Raw genomic sequence first — 21,814 nt, 5'->3', positions numbered from 1 at the left:
AGGCAGACACTTTCATCAAGTTTATCGCGGCAATTTCATCTGATGACTGACTAGGCAAAAGTGGATCTGTGTCTGGTTGGGGGATAGGCAGCAAAGCAAAAGTTGAGTGGCAGTGTGGCATTTTCCCAACTACTATAAACCATAGGCTATAGTTTTTCTTTGATAAGAGATTTCTTTTCGGTGCCTGCCCTGCCCTGTCCCCGACTGTCTGCCATCTAATCAGAAAGTCATTTTGGTAAATGGTCCGTTAATAGCAGCTGTAAATGGGGGAGGTTAAGGACAGCTGTTGCCTAATGGCTCATAGAGAGAGAGAGAGAGAGACACTCAGACCCCGACTAAGCCTCGAAATTAAAGCCCAAAAACTTTTGCTTAAGCAACTTTCATCTAAAGCCAATTTGTCAACAGGAAAAGTAGCTATCAGAAAAGAAAAACTCTACGCACTAAAAGGCAGGAAATGAGTTGCAAGGATAAAAGAGGAGCAGAGAGATTTCAGAGATTTCAGGGAAACCAAAGTGAAACTTTTAAGCCTTACGAGTTTTTCGGTTTATTTTAGGGTTCAAAGTCAAACTTTAAGCCAGCTGGAAAATGCTCATTAAAATCACGAGACGGCTACGGCGACTCCTTTCTTGATGTGCAGATAATTTTGCTAACCAAATGTGTGGTTACATCATTAGCGTGTGTGTGTGTCCCGTGTGTGTGTGTGTGTGTGTGTGTGCGTGGCAGTAATAAATTTATTAGTACAACCCACAAACCCCCCTTCTGCATGCCAGCCAGCAAATGATGCATGGCAATGTGGATGCTGCTGCTGCCCCCCACTGGATCATATATCAAGCGAGCAGCCGAGTGAGAACAAACAAAAGGAGCCTCTGCCAGTTCCTTGAACTTTTCCATGTAGACAAAATTATTTAGAGGTAGAAAAACGACAGGCAGAGGGGCACAGTCTGTCCGTGTCTGACATTTTAATGAGCTTCACGATATTAATCTTTGCTGGCGACAGGTGTTCCCTCTTTTATAAGAAGATGTGTGTGGTGTGTGGTGTTTGCCATGTTGGGGTTTTTCTTTGCTGCTCAAACAGAATTTTCATTGGTTTTTCCCTTTGGTTTACTTCTCAAACATACCACAAGAAGAAATTTTCAACTGCCTGACAAACAATTAAAAAGCAATTTTGATGCCTAAGCCATGGCAGCCTGAGAATATACTTTTGCAGTGGCCCAACAAACTTTAAGGCTTTAAAGCAAGTCATGGATAAAGCACTACATCTCACTCATACCTCTGCCCCCCCCCCCTCCCACTTCCACCTAATGGAAAGTTCGCGTAATTTGTCAGCAGACCATAAAAATATACACACAGAGTACGGGCAAAAATAAAAGGAAACAGAAAAAACAGAAATATACTCGTACAGAATTTGTATCCACATTCATTTTGCATATGCGAAAAGTGCAGTTGGCAGAAAAATGTTAACTGGTTGACAGGGCAAACACACACACACACACACACGGCAAGGGGAGTGTGGGGCACAGGCACAAGCTGCCTGCCATTGGGGTTAAAGTTTGTTTGCAGGGTCACGCCTTCAAAGCGGCGCAGAGTCGCCAACTGTCTGTCTGCCTGCCTTTTTTTTGCGGCTGCTGCTTCTGCGGCTGTTAATTAACGCCAGGTAAATATCATCATCATCATATTATGTTGCCCTTGGAGTCGGTAGGAGGAGGTATCAGAATTGTTGGTGCTATAATGAAGCATTTGATACCCTAGAATGGGGCTTGAGGAATTATATTTGTATTTCAATTATTTTCTACGAGTGATGAAATAGTCAATGCTCAGTCTGTGGTTTTATTTCTTTGTATTGCAAGATTTAATATTTGTTCTTAAATGAAAAGCTGTTTTTTATTACTAGAAAAAGTTGAGAAAAAATTTAAAAATAAAACTAAAACTACTACAAACTAAAATACATTAATAAATACTATAATTCAAAATTATTCAAAAGATCTTGGAATTAAATTCAACAACAAAAAATGTTTAAATATTAAAAGAATATAAAAAAAATCCACGGATTAAAAACAAATACAAATATAAACATCTAAAAATGAAAAACTCATTGTCGACATTAAGTTCGAATCGCTCAAATTTTTAAAGACAATCCAAGCAAAATATTTAAGCAGAAAGCTTAAAAGCTTAAAATCAAAAAAAAAGTTCCCCCAAAAATCCAGACTCCCACAGGGTATCACCAATTTCAGCACTCCATTGCTAACCTTTTCTGAGTATATTTCTGTCTTTAATGTTAATTAACCCTACGGAAATATCATCGCAGCTCTTTTCATTTTTGTTTTTTTATTTTTGCTGTGAGAGCAGCAGGTGACGATGACATTTTGCGGCAAATTGATTAATGATTTGCGGAGATGGAAAACTGGCCGCAAATAAAAGAGATGGGTTTTTCCCACACCACAGCACAATACACAGCAAACGCGACACACTACAACTAATAAAGGCTATGAAATTATTATGGCCAACATAAATATTCATTTCTCTTCACGCACGCACCCACCCACACACTCAACCATAAATAGCCAAGCTTCCTACTGTGTGTGTGTGTGTGTTGCGTCGTTTTGCCACTTTAATGGCCACAAATACATCACATGACTTTTCATAAGCATCTTGCCACTTGAGCAGCTTTGCGCGCCACAAGGACTCAGGGATGTCTCAAGAAAAAACTGCTGCTGCGGATGCTGCTTTTCCTGGTTGGTTTTTTTTTCCTCCTTGGCGACAACTTGTCATATTTATGTGGAATCGTTTAAGCCAACTCTTGTGGCCATGTGGCTGTTGTTGGTTTAGCAATACAAATGCGACAATTGCCAACGGCAGGAAGGATCCCATCTCTCTCTCTCACTCTTTCCCTCATGGTGTGCGTCTGTGACATGTTGCCACAGATTGAAAGAAATTACTTAAGCGTTGAACTCTCTCGCTCTCGCTCTCCTCGCTCTCTCTTTTTTGCAACTTTCTAGCGCGCGAACGCTGAACTTTTCGCTCATGTCAAGTGCATTTTCATTTAATTACTGCCATCATTTGATAACTAACTGGATGTCACAACATGCTCTGCTCTGCTCTGCTCTCTCTGTCTTCCAACTTATTCTTCGTCAAGTGGCAAACAGATATATGTATCTGTGTACATGGGTAGTTTATCCCTAAGTGCACCCTCTACGCCTTTCCTCTCAATTGCATTAACATTTAAATGGGCAAACGGAGGATGGATTGTTGGGGCGTTGCTGCCTTTTATTCCATTTGGAATTTGTTCGTGCCGCCCTGGACCCGTGACGAGGAAATGTTTTGTTATGAATTTTTCATAAACCAAAGTGAAATGTGCGACATGCCAGCCAGCGTCTGTCCCTTGGAAATAGCAGTGCTTCTGTTTAGTATTCCAGACACGTTGTGTGGCAGGACCCTAGCAATGTTCCAATGATATGCACAAGTACAAAAAAGAACACATAATATGCGGGTGGGGAGGGATATTTAAGCGTAAAGCTAAAGGGAAATACGCATTGGATTTAAGGTAAAAAAGTGCTCAGTGGCATGAGCAGTGTGAGGCGTGGTAATGAGGTGGCAAGGCTTTCAGTTACGTGGCAATTTTATGCAGTTTTTAGATGTCCTGTGAAGCAGGGGGATGTAAACAATTCGAATGATTAGAATGATTTTAGGATGAATTAAACGCAGCCTATTTTCTCTACAAATTTGTAGCTACAGAGCTGTTTATGGTGCCTGTTGTAGGCAACACAGAAGGCCTTCCATGGCATCATTTCCCGTCGACTTCCCAATAATTTTCAAGAGTTTTTCCTGTCATAATTTCCTCTCTCTAAGCTGCACCTCGCAGCTAAATTAAAGGGTATTCCTTTGGCCCAAATCTTAGCACTTTTATGGCGCTCGTTTCTTTGGTTATCTTTTTTTTTGTGGCTAACATTTTGTGGCCCATTAAGTGGACCGCAGATTTCTCATAAAAAATATAAGCCACCCCCCAGACGCAAATCCTATCTGCCCAGACTGCAATTGCCTTGATATGCACCTTTGCAAAAATGAGGTGTAAAATGCGGCAGGGGAAAACGAGACGAAAAATGGTGAGAAATAGGCTAAAGAGGCTGAAGAATTTTAGCTGACGAGGGAGCCAAAGGTGGTTCAAGGGTGGCCACTAAAGGCGGGTTAAATGGGGGAAGCGGGCTTCAATGGGTGTGGATTTTTACTGTGTGTTTCCTTCTCCTTTTTTTGGCTGCCAGCAGGTAACCGCACATTATGTTAATGAGCTTTTTGGACGTTCGTTTTTCCTGCGCGCCACAGTTGCCATCATCTCTCGCTGCCATCTGCCGTCTGTGCCGTAGTTTACATGTTAATTATGGTCCCAAATGCTGATCCCTCTTCGTTACCCGAATGCAGGGGGCCAGACCAGGCCAGGCCACGGGGTAAGCGGGAACCTGTGACCTGACCTGCCTTTTGTTGCACCGCTGACAAATTATGCGCTTGCAAAAATATTCCATTTCTTTTTTGTTTGCTTTTGCAGCGCTGCCCTCTTTTTGAATGTGTGCGCAAAAAAAATAAATCAGCAAATATAAGCATTTTTCTGTGCGGTTTAATTATTAAAATGTTTGCCATTTTGTTGCCACGTTGCATGCGTTTTGTGCATTTTTAAATGGCTCTTCTCGTACCCCGTTTTGCCCTTCTCCCCCATTTGTCTGATGTTTTTTCTGCTGGTGTCCTCCTAAAGCTAATTAAATTAATTGCAAAAATCTGGCGGCAGCAGCAGCACAAGGAGTGGGCGCAGGTTGATTCATGAATTGTGTGTGGTTAGACCACAGATTGTGTGGACAACAGGAAGAGCAGCAACAGCAGCAGCAGCAGCTCCTAAATATTATTGTTTGTTATACATAAATCTACCAGGGATAAGGTCTGAGAGTTCGTGGTTATGAGAGGTATTAATGGATCAAGGAGGAATAAAAGAGGCAAGAGAGAAGAGGCTGTGACTGCACGGCAGAGGAAAGGTTTTCAAATAGCAGAAAATACTCCCAAAAATAGGCCCTAAAAATGCAGAAAATATTCAGAGCTTAGAATGTCACCAGTCTGGGGATATATAGTTCATAAAATGACATTTATTCATGCCAATAAATAGGATATATTTCGGATATATTTTCTGGCATACTTTTTGAGGTGTGAAAACATTTATTAGCCTGGCAGATTTTCTGGCCAACTTTTTGTGTGGAAAGCAGATTCATATTCCCACAAAGTAAGCTTAAGCTTCTTTTTAATGCATTGGAGAGGTTTCTGCCTTTCCTTTTAGGCCAAAATTCATAGTCCCAAAAATCTTTCAAGCTCTCTTTTTACTTTCCAAATATTTCTGCCTAATTTTCTTTGACTGAAATAAAATTATATACACCAAAAAACCCTACTATCCCCTCGCTACCTTCACAAGCTCAATTATGTATGTTCTCTAGTTGAAATCTCCGCTGTAACTTTTGTGCTTTAAGCCACCAAAACATGACATGTTCGGGGTCCAGTAAACTAATTTGGCTCTAAACCGATGCCACACACACAACACACACACAAATCAATGAAACATGTGTTGTCAGCTTTTCAAATGCTGCCGCTGCCGCTGCTGTTGCTGCTGTTTTGGGCCTGTCAGCGTCAATTTGCAAATAGAATGACTAGACAGGCCGCAGGCTGCACCCACCAATGGAACCCTTTTTGCCACCACCCCACACGTAGCACACACAAAAACGAAACAGTTTTTCCCTAAACCCAGTCTCATTGGCGAATATTTAAAACATTCTGTGTGCCCGCCCCAAGGACGCGCAAGTATGGGACTGGGGGGAACGCATCATTAAATGATTTGGCAACCTGATTAGGCAACGTGATCAGTGTGTTTGATGTGCCACACCTCATCCTCTTACTGCGCTCTGCATCAGGCTGGTTGCAACCCTGCAACACGTTGCGTATGCGTAATGTCCTATCAATGGCCAGGGCCACAAATGAATGCAAATTGCATTTGCCGCAGCAGTTGCTGTGGGGAGGGGGGAAAATGTTTTCCTTTTTCATATTTACTTGAATTTTCCACAGCGCCAATTGTGGCTTATCTCACGTGCCACAGCCACAGCCATACCCCACACACAAACTCGGCATGTTGCCACAATATGTTGGCACATGCACCGAAAAAATAAAAAATAAAAATATATGCACCATAAGAGTGCGAAAAACTGCATTAAAAAAGGAACCAATTGACCATTTGTTTATGTTGACTTTTCGGTGAAAACCAAAAAATTTCCACTGAAAAATGAAAACCAAATAGAGGAGGGGGAAGGAAAGCCACAAGCCCCATTCCGATGCTGGCAAATGCGCCAAAATACAATTGAGCGGAAGTGAACTTTAAGCAGCAGTTGCATGCCACACACACACACTCCAGCGGCAGGCAGACAGCAACATTTCGAATGAGTTGCAAGCTCGTTCTCTGCTGTAGGTAAAGTAGCCCTGAAAGTGTTGTTGCGCCCTTCAAACAAATCCTGGATATCCGCATATATACTCGTAGCTCCCCCTTCCGCAACGCATCACCAAGCGGAACACCCAGCAACAACGTGCCAACGTGCCACAATGGCAGCGACAAGAACAGAATTAGCTACCAGAAATGGAGATGTTTTTTAGCTGCTTTGTTGGACGATCAGTTTTACACCGAAGGCATTTTAGATTTACGGACATTTTTCTAAAACAACTAAAAATATGCCAAAATTCTGGCCAAATATTGCGGGAAAAATCAGAAAAAATTGCACAACAAACTTGAAACACTTTTTAGGCATACAAATATTTATCCCAGAAAAGGAAGGGATTCTATAGACATTTTTCGGGCACATTTTGTAATAAAATACCATAAAAACAAATAAAAGTCCATAAAAAGCCAAATAAAATACGACAACAAATCGAAAAAAGTGCTAAAAATAATTCCTTCAAAATTAAGCACACAAAATTGTTTAAAAATCGAAATAAATATCTTAAAAATAAAAAAACGTTTCCATTTTAATACATGAAAATGGAAATATTTCCTCGACAAAAGTAATCGTTTCCGCAGCACCAAATTCATTTCCTTCGTTTTCCTTCGCTAAAATGCATTCCCCCCAAAAAGCGTCGCTGAAAACCGCATCGTGTGTGTTCACAGCTTACAGCTAATGCTCTTACTGTGCCTCTAGTCTGGTGGAAGGCACGCTGCCTGTGCTATGCCTGGGCTCTTGGTGTAGTAGAGCGTCGGGGCCTCACATGATTAACCAAGCGCAGATATAATTGTAATTGGTTTTTGTTTGTTGCTGTGTGTGGAGCTGTAGAGCTGTTGCCTGTACGAGTATCTGGATGATGATGATGCCTCTTTGTTGCCCCTATTGTTGCACGGCAGAGCAATTGTGTTGTGCTGCGTACTTGTTGTGCCACTAGTGTTGCAAGCAAGCAACTGCTGCTACCAGTACTGGGCTCTAGCTCGGGCTGTGATTCTGATTCTGACTCTGTGTGTTCTCGCTGCTGTTACGACATTTGTTGCATTTTGCCTTTCGCATATTTCGCAAGTGAATGGCATTCCTTTTGCTGCAAAACTCTCTCTCTGTCTCTTGCCCCTTGTTGCAGTGTTCCCTGCCCCCTCTCGCATAGCAGCGAACACACTAATTAGCGCATATTTCACCTGAGACCTGGAGAGCAGTGTGCACCGGAGGAGAAGGCACCCAAAAAAGCAAAAAGCTGATTTCCTAGCTGTGATTTTCATCTCTCTTTCGCTCTTCCCGTGCGTGTGTGTGTGTGTGTGTGTGTGTGTGTGTGTGTGTTTGTATGTGCATCTGTGTGTTTGCAATTACAATTGCAATTAACATTGTCGCTAGTTGCCGTCGTTGCCGTTGCCATTGCCATTTGCTGTGTGGTGTGCCCTTCCATGCAGCAATCACTTTAATTTTGATTTGTCAGTTTTGGTCTCAATTTGTGCGGTTGTAATGGAATTTTTAATAAACCCAAGAGGCAGTCAGAACCTAAACCGCAGAACCTCTGACAAAATTACACATTTCCATGACAACGAGAGAGGACAATACACGTCAGTGGAGAATGTGTTTCTTGGCCGCAAATGACGTCAATGGAGAAGATTTCTGGCAGTCTTAAGGTGACGCAAAATTTAAGCTACATGCAAGAAAGATTTTCCGGGAACACAAATTAATTTAATATCCTTTGCTTTGAGGACATGTTCCCATATTTTCTTGCCTACTTTTCAGATTAGATTCCTTAGGAATTCCTTAGGATTCCTTAATTTTAACGCAAAAATTCATCCTTTAATTTTTCATGCTTTTCCCTATAATCCTCGCCTTTAAACCAATGTTTAAACACCATTCATAATCCTAATTCATTAATTATTTAAATAGGAATAAACTCTTTTTTCGCTTAGCCAATTGATGTCATCAATTATTATAAATAAACATAAGAATTGAACACCAGCATTAATTCCATTACAGCAAATGCAAATAATTATTTATGGCAAAAGCAAACACGTACGTGTGTGTGCGTGTGTGGCATTCTGTTTTTGGCTAAAAACAATATTATTATCAACTAATTAAATTGCCAAAGAATTTATGCATAGGCCCCGGGGGAAGAGTGGTTGAAATTATGGATTAAATCGAAAAATTGAACGGGGGGGAAGGGAAGGAGAGAAAATTCTGTAATTGGGTTAAATGGACAACAATTTAATGGTCTCCTCCGCTACGCTTCGAATGCACTTCCCAATTGTGTAGGAAATGGGCGCAGCCTTGCCAGCATTAATTACGGATACGAAGGGGTGCAGCAGTGCCAGCTGCAACAGCAATTAGACATTCGCCCCGCCATACAGCCACCCCCACCCCGCTATAACGAAGGAAGCCAAATTATGTCACGTTTTGGTCCAATGATCATCGCTGTTCGGGTTCTGCGTTTGGGTTTGGGTCTGGGGGCTTGATTTCACAGTGATTAGCTGTTCACAATGCATGTCATAGAAGGGAACGCGAGGGGCACGCCCCTCATTACCATTTGCTATCGCTGGCAATTAATCGTTTGCCTGCCTCATCATCATCGACATGCTGCCCTGGGGACCATATAGCGGTCCCCGCCTGCACCCCCCCTGGCCGTAAAATCATTTATGTTAAACATCAGCCAAAAGCCAGAAATTCAAATACACAGCCAAAAAAAAAATAATGGAAGCAGTTTTTGCATGCAGCGCAAATTGATGCGGCTCAGGAAAACAAAAAAAAAGTCACATGCCGCAGCGGCAGGGAGGCAGGCAGGAAAACGGAAATTGGAAAACAGATTTGGCTCTACAACGAAGTGGAAATGCTCTTTGGAATGGAAGCTACAGGGAATGGCAATTAATCAACGCTAGGAAAATATTGAAGAAATTTATTTCGAGACTGAAATTTGCATTGAATTAAGCAGAAAGTCACCTCCATCGATATTTATCGAATTTGTCATGTTAAAGAGAACACAATTTATTTGCAAAAATTAATCTGAAAACTATAAATATTCTAGGAAAAACTATAAAACCTACAAAATAAATAAATCAAACATTAATGGAACAAATATCCATAATTATCGACATTTTTCAATTCGATAAATGAAGTCTTTTAAAGGGAATTAATTAAAGATTCTTTCAAACATAAATCGAACAATAAATCAAACCCAAATAATTATCGAATAAATCCCGATATTTCACGATTTCTGTTACCGAAAATATTCCAATACAAAGCCACTCTTATATCGAACAAAACGAAGCCATCGAGCCTGGAATCGAATCGTGTCGTAAAAATCCCCAATGTGTCATTTGGCCACTTATTAATCTCTTTTTTTCCTCCCGATAAATTTTCCCCATTTTAGTTCTCAACTAAAGATCATTTGCACTATCATATCACATAATATTTTAAGCACTCAAAAGCACTGTCTGTCAATGCATGAGCTACCAACATTTCATCAGCTTTCAGGGCAATCTGTGAATGCAATCCAGTGGCAAATCCTCTCATAAGTCAACATTGCCCGAATATCAAACAGAAAAAAATCAAAATAAATATAAAAACTGAAACCAGTTCCAGTGAGGCAACCGACAAAAACATTTTACCCTTTTGCTGATTTGCATTTTGTCAATTTATTTTTACCTGCTCTTCTCTGCTCGCTCTTCTCTCGATTCCATTTGTCGTTCAATTTTTGTTGAGCGCATCAGCAGCCTGAAAATATGCAACACAAAATTGTTATTAATATTTTAATGCCTAAAGTGATTCGTGTGCAAAAGAGAGAGAGGAAGGATGTGTGGGTATGCGTGTGTGTGTTGGTTTTCCACAGAGATTTCACCTCTATGCTGTGCAAATATTTGTTGCAACTGCAACACAAAAAAACCATTAAATATTTAAATATGAACGAAAAACCAGACGAAAAACGAAAACCAAAATTTCACTCTCCCGTTGAAAGCTGGGAAAATCCAACTTTAAGAGCGCTGCTGTCCCCCAGCCGAAAAAATATCCAAAAGGAAAGACTGAAAATCATTTGCGCTGACAAATAATTTCATTACAAGGACGTCGACATGTCCTGGAGTGAATTAAGGAGACCAAAGTCGTTCTGTGGCCGAAGAATTATGCATTCTCTTGTGTGGAGTGGGGGAGTTACCACCTAGCAACAATAATAAATTATTCCCCAGCCAAAAAAAAAAGAAAAGAAAGCGAAAAAAAAGGTGGAAAATCGAATAAAAATGGAATCAGCAGGCAGCAGGGGGAGGCGGGCAGCGGCAGAGGCTATCCATTCGAGCATGAAAACAGCATGCGGCACATGCAACCAACCAGCCAGCCATCCATCCTTTTGCACCTCTGTCTCCCCACCTCTCTGCCACACTCAACTCGAAAGGGGCAGGGCAGACGGCAGGCAGGCAGGCAGTCATCGGTATAATTTCTCATATACATGTCACGCGCCCCCAAACGAACCGTGCAAAATGTGTTGAGACACTTGGCTCCTCCACCTCCAAACTCTGACAGAGGAGCAGCAGCAGCAGCAGCATACGGATGCTGTTGGGGTAAGCATCTGAAGCATCATGGAGGCGGCATGCGGCATGAAGTGGTGGCGGCTGTTGAGGGTCCACAGAGAGATGGTCAGTGGCTCTGGTCTGTCCGTCTGTCTGTTTGTTCAGTTTTTTTTGTACCCCCACAGAGAGCAACAACAAGGTTTAAGCGCAAAGTTTTATGCGCCGCATTGCATAAAATACGAAACTGAAACGGAAACTCTCTCGCTCCGAGTGTGTGTGTGTGTTTTGAGCAGGATACAAACAGGACATCCAGCACAAGCAACAGCATGACTGAGAACAGACAACAGCAACGACAACTACAGAGGACAGTTATTACCCCAGCGGTTGTTGTCGTACATGTGTCCAGGACACTGAAACGTGCGTGTGCCACTCTCCTCATTCCTTCTTTTAGCCATTGAGTGTCTTTAAGCCTTGGACAGGATCTGCCTGCACCCTCATACTCCCACTGGGGCTGCGTATCCTCTGCTTATTTATGGCAACTTTAACTCCCATTAGACACATTTCAATGCATATGCAAGAGATTTATGCGACAAAGTGCGCTTTTCGCTTAAGCAAAATGCAAGAGGAAAAAAATGGAAAAAACAAAAACTAAAAGCAACTTTAAGCGAAAATAAAGTATAAAAAGTTTCTTTGAAAATGCCAAAAAAATATTTCAGTATTACGCAGAGAGTTATGTGATCAAAACAGCAAAAAAGGATGCAAGAAAATGGGATAAGAATTGATGGATGGAAAGCTAAGAAAATGTTGCCATTGCTGTGAAATATTTTATATTTTCTTAGAATTCGGGGAGAATTTAGAGACATTTTAGCACCCTTTTTTCCTTGGGTGTTTCTTGGGTATTTGGAAATTATTTGGAGACTTGCTGTTCATTTAGCTATTAAAATAAACTGGGAAATATTATTAAAATTAATTGAGCGAGCTTCAAGCACCTCGGACTGAACTGAAAATTATAAAAACTAATTAGAATGAGTTCAAAAACGTTCCCCTGGTTAAATTTAAATGAGTTCTTTCTTCACTTGACTATTTTTAGATTTTCTAATACATTTTTTAAAGCCTTTTAATAATTTTAAAACTAAAAGCAAACATACTGATGGATTAATTTGAGGCTAATCTCATTAAAAATTAAAAGTAGCGTTAAATCACACTTTGTGTATGTTTTCTAGAAATATTTAATAAACATTGGGAGCATATTGACGTTGCTCAGGCAACACTTTCATATTTCCATATTCATATTTATTTTCTATAATTCAAAGACCTTCAACCATATTCTATAGATACCCCATTTAGCACTCATAAACTAATTTGCTCTTCTCTATTTAATTTCAGGTATGTTTCAACATTAATTTCCCTGATTGGTTGCATGCCCCAGTGTCTGTAAGTCCCACAAAAATACATCAGCCGATCAGCCCAGTGCGACAAAAGTCAACTCAAGGGGCAATGTGTCGGGCAATAAATTAGTCGCAAATTATTATAAATGCGAGGACATTTCTCGCTGTCAACACAACAGTTCAGCGTTTTGCTGCTTTGCTGCTTTGCTGCTAAAAATGTTGCACACATGTAGCGATGTGGCAGGCGGCCCTTCCTCTGATTAATTACAATTTGATGCTAAAAATTGCCCATACACAATTTGTGGCATTACATTTTGTGTGGCAAAAATGTTCTTATTTGGTTTTTGGCCAAAATGTTTAATTAGAGAATGGAATGACAGGAGCGACAGAAGTACAACACGAACCAAAGGGTTGCCAACAAATGTACGAGGATTCTTTTTATTTTTTTTTTTTTGGTTATTATGGAGTTCATTGAACTACGTTTTTTGGGGGCCGTGTTGAGGCTGTGACTTCTTTTGAGTGCCAAGAGGGTTCTAAAACAATATGCTTAAGCATTATGTAATTTTTAAGGCACCCTCTGTGGTTGGTCTATGCCCTGACTGACTCTCTTCCTGCCTGCTAGTAGGGGATCCCTCCTTTTGGCTCCTGTTTTTTTATGACAAACTACTTTGAACCCACGAAAGCATGTGCTCGCTCCGCATGTCACGTGTTTTGTGTGTGTGTCTGCACTCCCTGTTCCTGTTCTACTTTATGCCCTCCGGCACCCCTCTCTCAACATTCTCCTACTCTTTTTATCCCAGTTTTTGGCCACGTCGCCTTCATGTTCGCATTCATGACATGTTTCGGCAAGTGTTGAAAATTTTGTTGCGCAACCCTCAGCATGAAAGCGCCCTCTCTCTCTCTATCTCTCTCTCTCTGCACCCACCATCATCATTCTCATCTCCTCCCCTGACTATTAATGCACCCCGAGCCCCGTCTGTCATACAACTTTTTGGACCATCAAGTTTTCCGTTTTGCCCGTTGTTGGAGCTATTAAATTTTCGTGTCTGCTGAATTGCTAGGCAACCCCCACCCACCGCGCACCCCTTAAAAATTTGATGTGTTTTCTGGCGCCTGCTGCTTTTTCCTTCCTTCCTGCCTTTCGTCCATCGTCCTCTGGCCTTTGTTTGATTTTGTTGCCATAGTTTTCCGCTCATCATGATACAAATAAAAACACATTATCATGACACGAAGATTGGACTAACAACAAAGTTCGAAGCTGTGGATACCCTTTAATATTCCTCCTCAAAGCCACTTAGTTCCTGCAGAGTAACAAAAGAAAAGTGCAACGAGAACACCAAATATCATTCCCAATTCTCTAAAAAAAAAAAAAAAAAAACAAAGCAAAGGCAAGAGCAAAATTATCTCATTTACAGATGGGACTATTTCTCATTGCGAAACACAAACAAAACTCATATTGGCTGCTTCTATGCTCTGCATGTCCGTGCATGTCCACAACTCAAAAGGCGAAGGTCCGGGATAGAGCAGAACTGTGAAAAATTGTAGTTGTCATTTACATGGGGTCTCTGACACCAACCAGCAGGGAGGGTGTCGCAGGTAGAAAAGCATTCGGCTGATCTGCAAGCAGAACAACAACAAAAACCACCACCGTGGAGCTCCCTCGTTCACTGCAGCAGCGCCTAAGCGTCGGCAGGGGAATCAGCAGCGATCGCAGCAACTCATTACCGAGTGCCAATGAGAGTTGCTTCGTCTGGCGATCATTTATGAAGCCAACAATTCTTGCTGCACCTCAAACACATAATACCCCACTCTTGCTGGGTAGCTCTGTCGCCGCTCTTTTCAAAAAAGAGCAACAAAAACGTGCGCCTGACAAGATTTCATCAATAACATGACAGAGGACAAACAACTACCCACACCACCATCCACCCGCCTCCTCTGCACCACCTCAAGTTATATTTTGTTTAATGTTTCATGAGCCGCTGGTCGCTGCCGTCGTTAAGATCCATCCAGAAGAGCTTTTATGGGCTCCAGAAGATGGTTTAAAATTTTAGTGGAAACCCAGCCCCACCCCGCCCGAACCTTTAAGGCATGTCCAAGCGGCTGGAGGGCGTGCCATGATGGGTTAAGATTAACCCCAGCGTGGCCATTTAATGAGCTCAATGAGGTGTTACGTGATTTGGCATTTTGGCACGTTCCAACGAAATAAGAAATCTTTTATTAGACGGAAAACTTTCAGCCTTAAAGTTCGCTCTTCCCGTGATTTTTCCTCCTTTACGTTTTTCCTCTTTTTTCCCTCCTAAATTTCCATGTGTCGGAAGCAGACGGTTTGTACCTTTGCCATGTCGTTGCCCGCCGACGCCGTTGACATTTTGAACAAATACAATTTGGTTTTCCCAGACGTCACTGCCACGCCCTCGCCCACGCCCAGCCCAGAGTACCCAGGCCGGACCAGCGTGTTGGCAAAATTACAGAAGAGACCAACAACTGCTGGCCGCAAACAGTAAATGCAAAAAGCAGCAGCAGCAAAAAAAATGGGTTAAAAAAACTCCAAACATTTCCGGATCGAATCAAAGGCAAAGTTTGCAAAAAGAGTTGAACGGGGGAAAGCGGGTGGGAAAATAAACTGCAAAAGTGGAAAACTTCAGGCAGACGAGGAGCGGGCGGTGCCATCAGTGGATGCATATGAGAGGGCGACGGACCCAATCCTGACACTGAAGTTCTCCTCTCTCTCTCTATCTCCCTCTCTCTTTCTCTGATGGGTTAATGCCATTAGACGGCATTGATTTGATTGGCGTTGATTGGGAAATGCCATCAAGCCCTGCTGCCTGGCAGCAACAGCAGCAACTACAGCAGGTCCTTCGTGTATACAACATTGCGTATACGTAATGCGAGACGGAAATGCAGCTCAAGGCGGATGTTCGGTTTTGAGTTTGAGGCACCAAAACATTTCCCCTGCCGCTGTCAAACATGTTTTTTGTTTTATTTTTGCTTCTTATAAAAAACCTACATTTGTCTGGATAATCGCTCAAATATCAAATGGATTTGTCTATGTAATATCCTTAGTAAATTCTAAGCCAGTCTGACTGCAGGAATTCCCTTGAGAAATGTACTCAGGCATACGTTTAAGTACACATGGAATTCTAAGCCAAAAATTCCGATTAAATGGCCCTCAAACAATGGCCCTTCCATCAAATCAAAAACACTTGCACTTAATGGCCTGGAATATGTCTGCTCAAGCCTTTTGGGGAGTACGAAATTATGCTCAGTTGGTCACTCAATTGGGCAGAGAGGGAGGGAGACCGAGACTACTTGCCTGTCAGCCGTGTAGAGAAATAAAGAGAGAGAAATATTAAGCATAAGGCAATGCTCTGCTACTCCTTCGCTTATGATTGGCACTTACTTTGTTTGCCAGCTCGAAATTAAGTGTGATTGATATTCATACATCAATCGTCTCGTCTCAGCCACTACTATCGGCTGGCTGTGTCGCGTGTCCAAAAGTGGAAACTAGATTAAATTTCCCATCTCGCATTTCATGTGGACACGCACATTCTTCATTTATTTTGTCGTAAGAACGTTGCCATTAGCTACCTTCTGTGCTGTGGGAGTTATTGCCTTTTGATTGATTTCAAATGATTGAGAAAAGAGGTGTCTGTGTGTGTGTGTGCGTATCCTGCCAGATATGAGATAAGTTGCAAGCGGATAGATTACAGTTGAGGTGGAAAAGTTCATGCTTCAAATTTCCTCGACTTTTTACCATGGCAGCCAAATGCCAATAAAGTCTAGAAGTTTTTTTCTCTATCGCGCACACATGGTGACACTTTTTTGTTGTTGTTAAAGCAAAGAAAACCCCCGTGATAAATGTTGTGCTGTTCTCTTCTTTAAGTTGAGGATTTTTCCTTGCGCTTCATTTGCCTTTTGCCCGCCCCGCCCACTGCTGCCCCCGGTTTGCTGTCAAGTCGTCAGGGAAATCCACTGCTGCATGACATGCAACTGACAGTCGCTTTAGCAGTGGCGGGAAAGCGGGCACAAAACTCTGGTGCTTATTTGTTTGTTTGTTACAATTTTCATTGTCACTCAATGTCGGCCAGTTGCCGGCATTTTGAGGCTACAGTTTTTATGGCATGTATTTATGCCAGCCAAAAGGAAGGAAACGCAAAAAGCAGAGCAGAGCAGAGCGGAGCCCGGCATCCTGGCATCAAAATTTACTGCATCATAATTTCATACCAAAGAGCGCAAGGATGTGCCATAATATTGATGAGGGAATGGTTTGCGGGCCAGAAACGTGACTTTGGTTGCTCCCAAGCTTATTCTTTTCTGCCTTTCCAGCCAACCCCTTATTGGGGCATTTTCCATGCCATTTTGCTTTTGGGTCTACCAGCGCAAAATTTGTGAAATAAGCCAGAAATCGTATAAAAATCAAGTCAAGCGATTGCCCCCCACGGGCACAAAAAAAAGGAAGGAAGTGTGCAGCAAAATGCAGCAGGAACTGCAGTCCAAAGTTGTTTGCCAGCCACATCATTGTGTCCTGTGAGAGCACGTGCCAGCAGCACGAGTCCCTGCGAGTCCTGGGGAATATGGGTCGTATTTTCATTTTTGATCGGAAACATCCGGCTGCCATGCCTCTCCAATCGTGGCTGGTGGCTGTCTCCTGATTTAATTTCGAGTTCATTTTGCAGGCACAAAATAGAAAATAAATCCTTCAACCATTGGCTATGGAGAATTGGAGCCCAAAGGCTCCTCCACTCTTATCGCAAGGGTAAAGCTCTCTCTGACAAAACCACACAGAATCCCCCCCGAAGCAGCAGATAAATCTTTAGCACACGAAAAGCCAACTTCAGGCATTGCCCCGTCACAAAAAACAATAAAAATTGTTACAAAACGCCGCTTGAAAGATAAGCCAGAAGCCAGTGAAGTGCAGGAGGAGGCAGGGTAAACCATAGATGGATTGGGCAGCATCAGGAGGGGCAGGGATAGGGACAGCGGCAGGCACAGGGTCTGGAGGCGTGGGGTCTATCACGTTAGGCGATAAAAAAAAATGGCTGCCCATAAAGAGGCAAAAGATAAAATGCGACAGACAGACAAACGAACGGATGAACGAATGAGACAAAACCCAACCAACAAACAAACAAACAAATCCTTGTAGAACGCAACAAACACGCGGGACAAAAAATGGAGGCGACATTCCTGGGGTTCTGTTTGCCGCAGAAATCACATTCAAGCGTTGAGGTTTTAGCCTCGAGTCTTCAGGATGCCAGACAGACAGACACACACTCGTTTCTATAGATAAAACACCCACACACACACACACACACACACACACACATGGGTTGAAAAATGTCTTCATCTTGTGGCGTTTGCGAGATTGAGTTTTGCAATTGTTGGGTAGTTACTCGACTTGACTTGTGGATGGGGGCTTGGATCTTCATCCTTCGCCTTCGACGGGGATTTTCACTTACGATTTGTGCACTTGGGAGAGATTTTCAAGGAATGTGGCGAGAAATTGCGACGGTCTGCACACAGACTAAAGGTTTAAATTCACCTGAAGCAATACAAGTGTGGAATTTAGTTCAAAAACTATGACAATTTGGGCTTTAAAAATTCAGCAAATGTTTAAGGAATTAATTCGTCTAAATCTGCAAGTTTTATCAACTGCCAAAAGCGTGCAACAAAACCCGAATTCTGTCCACGTTTTACACAATTAAATCTTTTGTTATTTGAAACCCCAAAAATACTCATAAATATGATTATCTTGCATCGAATTAACCAATTTAATCTCATTTGATTCCAATGAATATTTGATGGAGAAAACTCTGCATTTTGCGTGCATTTATTCGACTTCCTTCCTGTCTCTGTAATCGAATGAAAACTTAATTAAATGCAACTTCTTATGAGCTTAGCAGTGGGATTCATTTACTCCATTCCTGCCACACATTCTTGAGTGGATTCTTAGCCTGTCATCTTTGTGGCAGTCTCTTGAGGGATGCCTCCACCTACCATTCGCACCCGTAAATCCAGAACCAATCTACTGCTTCAGCCAATGCCAATTGTCTATGGATTGTTGTCTGTTGTCGGGTTTCCAGGCATCAAATAACTCGCCTCCTGCTAATGACAATCAACTCCTGACTTTCCATTCACTTCATTCAATTTCGTCACCCCACCCCCTGCTCTGTGTGTGTTTATGAGGCGCTGCATTAGTTGCATTTTGGGGCTGGTGGGGTTGGGTCGTTTTAAGTGCTTTGGCATTTGGTGTGCGTGTTTAATCTGCAACACATTTGTTGCATAATTCATGGCGCCACGTTGCAACAGCAGTGGGGATTGGGGATTGCCACTGCCACACAGCAATTGTAGTTTTGTTTTCCCCATTGAGTGATGCTCTCTCTCTCTCTCTGCCTGCTACCCCCTCCTGCGCCTCGTCACTCTGTTGATTTGAATTTTAAATTAAACTTTCGTCTCCATTTTTCGTCTTTCCCTTCTTTTTTTTTTTTGCTGGTCCAACATTTTTGTTTTATTTACGCAATTTATTTTATACAGCCAAAAGATCAAAGCAAATTGCACAATTGGCCAACAGTTTTTTCCAAGTATTTTTTACTGCAGGCAGTCGAGTGTTGGTTTTCGTTGAGTGTTGTCAAACAGAATTTATTTGTCAATAAAGCTGTCACTTCATTACGCGCATTGTCCTGCAACGTCCTGGCTTCCCATCGATAACTCACTCTGGATCGTGGCTCCACCCGCGTGCTGCTAGCTGCACCTCCCCCGCTCTTTTTTCTCTGTCTTTTTCTCTGTGTTATTCTGTACCCTTTGCAGCACGCTCCTTCCTGATGCTCTCATGCTAACCATTTAACAATGGCATCCAGAAATATAAACTTTGGATTACTGTGGCGCTGCGCGGGAGCAGTGGAATGTCCTCCATTGGTGGTACCTGTCTCGTTGTGTCTGCAGCAGGAGCTGCTCCTCCTGCCGTCGTGACATTAATGAATTTGCCGCTGTCAATATGGCCAACTACGCGAAGAGCCAAAAAGAGAGAGAGGACGCTGGCTGGTTGATTCAGGCAAAGAGTTGGCCAGGGGTGAGAGGGAATTGCAAGAGCGGCAGGGGGCAAACAGGAATGCAGACCGAAATGGAGGCGCTGCAGCTGTGGGTGGAGACTGCACAAAAAACAACAAACGGGCGGATCCCCAACCCAACCCAAATGTAGACATAACACGGCGGCAATGCCAGGGTCCAGTCCGGTACCGAACTTCCCGCCGTTTGCCAAAAATGTTCGCATTACAATTTTCATTTTTGATGTCTATTGACAGAGCGATAAGGGGTAAGGGGAGTGCTGCCTGGCTGTCATCGCAATTGTCGCAAGGGCAAAAAAAAAACCCAAAATATACACTGCAACCAAATGAAAAGTTCGCATGGATTCACTTTAGATCGAAAATGTCACCAAAATTAAATCGTATTAAAATATATTGCCAAATTTTTCAAAGGGAATTTATGAATAAACGGAATTATTTACATGAAGCAAAATATTTAAAAATCTAAAAAGAAATAGACCAAAAAATATATTTGAGAAATATTTCAACAGTTAAAAAATAACATTTAAAAATATGTCCCGAAAATTACATAAATTCAATTACAAAAATATTTTCAAAAATATTTGGCAACATTTTCTGTGCATCAAAAAAAACAAAAAAGTGTGCACACATATTGGTATTTTTCATAACGAATTTTTGTCACATTTTTTAACAGTTTTTTGGGCGTGCAAACAACACCTTTTTCGCTTAATTTTTGTTTGTTCTGCTGCATTTTTATGGCTGGGAAAACCAGGGTGGGGAGGCAGTGGCATGTGCACAGTGCAGACTCAATTACGCGCTTGTTTGTGTCGATATTTGGCTGCAATGAAAAAACTCAATTGGATGACCATTTGGCATTGGAATCCGCTCGGGGTACTGGCTCCAGCTTCCCGCCTCCCCTCTGTACATTCCGATTTGATTTGATACTAACTTTAACTAAAGGTTACACGTTACCATGCAGCATAGTGTCGTTGACAGTTTTCTCATTAAACGGCAGACCACATTTGTTGATTACAAATAACAACAACATGAACAGCAGCAGGCGCCACAATATGCATGAAAATTATATGGAAATTAAAGCCAAATATTTGCCAAAGATTTCAATTTAATTCAATTGCAATCCCCACGCCGCTGCTGCTGTGTTGCATGCAACAAATGTAAATGAAGTAATTAATTTCAATTAATTTGCATGGGCAGAGCGGACGAAACATACAAAAAAAAACAGCAAAAATATTTCAAATGCATTTTCTTGCAATTTTAATTCGTGACTTTTGCAAACATTTACTTTGGGCACAGAGTTTTGCACACTTTATGAATAAATCAGTGCATAAATCAATTAACATTTTCTGCAACACCATTTCCCATTTCCCAGCCGTTTCTCCCTTCGTTTCTATTGGCAAATCGCTAATTAAAATCCACTCTTTCCCCTACAATTTCGCTACGAAATCTGTCTAATTTTCGGCAGAGATTTCGGTATTCAATTTGCCCTACAAATTGGGGGGGAAAACTGACTTGAACCCTGCGCTCTTTGCACCTTTCAACTTTGAGGACAATTTTCCATTTATTTACTTTACTTTTTTTTTTTTTGGGTAGGGGGCCAAAGTTTTCAACGTTATTGGCTTAACGGGCTTGTCAGCAGTGCCTGCCAACTCTTTCTGCAATTAAAGCAATGCACAAAAGTTGGGAAAAATTGATAGAGAGAGAATGAAAAGGCAAAAATGATAGTTTCAGAAAATTGGGGATAAATTCTTAAAAGAAAATGTCACTCGCAGCTCATATTCTTTATTAAATTAAGCAATCATTGAGGCGGGCAGTAATTGACTTGAGAGAAAAGAGCGAAAATGCTAAGGAATTTTATTAAGTGTATAAAAGAAAATAAACTTTTTCTGTAGAAAAATTAGAGAGAAAAGAGGGGAAAAGATGCAGAAGAATTCAAGAACATTATTTGGAAAATTAACTTGACATCCAACGGGGGTTCCCCGTTCAAGTTTTCAATGGAATTGCTCGACATCTAATAATTATTAAAATCCTTCTAGCAGCAGCAGACCCCTGTGCAAGCGACTAATAAATCAATGCAATCAAATTCCTTTTAAGCCTTTAATTGAGTGTGTTACTAACGCAATTTCCAGCGTTTATTAACGCTTGATTTGACACACACACACACACACACACACACTCAAATATTAAGTTATCTGCCTCATTAATTTTATGGCTATACAAATGTATCACAATTTCTTTTAATATTCCCATATTTTAATCGATTTTTAATCGTTTTAAAGCCCTTCTCGCAAATCGGTTAACGTTTTCCTGCTTTAAGATGGTAACAAAAAATAAAAGCTGGGCGGTTATGAATCCGA

The 21,814-nt window shown here is 41.7% G+C and overlaps 1 protein-coding gene and 1 long non-coding RNA gene across 2 annotated transcripts in view; both read left to right on the top strand.

Annotated features, from left to right (window-relative positions):
- LOC117899025 (protein couch potato) overlaps positions 1 to 21,814 on the top strand; it is a gene marked incomplete at its 5' end in the record, with an annotated part of 64,388 nt that overhangs the window by 19,589 nt on the left and 22,985 nt on the right. The gene's annotated exons all lie outside the window — the stretch shown is intronic.
- LOC117899027 lies at positions 946 to 16,170 on the top strand. The gene is made up of 3 exons (XR_004649169.1): positions 946 to 1,032; positions 12,633 to 12,636; positions 16,045 to 16,170. It is a non-coding gene; the product is annotated as an uncharacterized LOC117899027 (long non-coding RNA).

This window comes from Drosophila subobscura, chromosome O, assembly GCF_008121235.1.
Source record: "Drosophila subobscura isolate 14011-0131.10 chromosome O, UCBerk_Dsub_1.0, whole genome shotgun sequence".
Lineage (NCBI taxonomy): Eukaryota > Metazoa > Arthropoda > Insecta > Diptera > Drosophilidae > Drosophila > Drosophila subobscura.
Note: the sequence above shows the minus strand (reverse complement) of the source record. Positions and strands in the feature narration are given on the sequence as shown.